Here is a 947-nt window from a genome sequence, read left to right on the forward strand (position 1 = left end):
CCAGGATGGTCTCGATCTCCTGACCTCGTGATCCACCCGTCTCGGCCTCCCAGAGTGCTGGGATTACAGGCTTGAGCCACCGCGCCCGGCCGGCAGAAGGATTTATTGAGCCCAGAAGTTAGAGACGAGTCTAACCAACATAATGAAACCCTGTCTCTACAAAAAAAAAATGTTTAAGCTGGACACGGTGGCTCACACCTGTAATCCTAGCACTTTGGGAGGCTGAGACAGGTGGATCACCTGAGGTCAGGAGTTCGAGACCAGCCTGGTCAACATGGTAAAACCCTGTCTCTACTTAAAAAAAAATACAAAAATTAGCCAGGCGTGGTGGCGGGCACCTATAATCCCAGCTACTGGGGAGGCTGAGGCAGAAGAATTGCTTGAACCTGGGAGGCAGATGTTGCAGTGAGCTGAGATCACTCCACTGCATTCCAGCCTGGGCGACAGAGCAACATTCTGTCTCAAAAAAAAAAAAAGTTTACAAACTAGCTCATTGTGACTCATGCCTGTAGTCCCAGGTACTTGAGAGGCTGATGTGGGAGGAGCCCTTGAGCCAAGGAAGTCAAGGCTGCAGTGAGCCACGTTTGCACCACTGCACTCCAGTCTGGGCAACAGAGCAAGACCCTGTTTCAGGAAAAAAAAAAAAAAAGCACAAGGTTTTGGATACTTCAACAAAGAAGAAGATATGCAGATGGATACAGAAAGATGCCCGTCACTAGTCATTAGAGAAATGCAAATTATGGTTTCACAATGAGATATCGCTATTGGAACAGCACAGTATCAAGCGCTGCTGAAAATGAGGAGAAAATGGCCGGGTGCGGTGGCTCAAGCCTGTAATCCCAGCTCTTTGGGAGGCCGAGACAGGCGGATCACGAGGTCAGGAGATCGAGACCATCCTGGCTAACACGGTGAAACCCCGTCTCTACTAAAAATACAAAAAACTAGCC

This window comes from Piliocolobus tephrosceles, chromosome 16, assembly GCF_002776525.5.
Source record: "Piliocolobus tephrosceles isolate RC106 chromosome 16, ASM277652v3, whole genome shotgun sequence".
Classification (NCBI taxonomy): Eukaryota; Metazoa; Chordata; class Mammalia; order Primates; family Cercopithecidae; genus Piliocolobus; species Piliocolobus tephrosceles.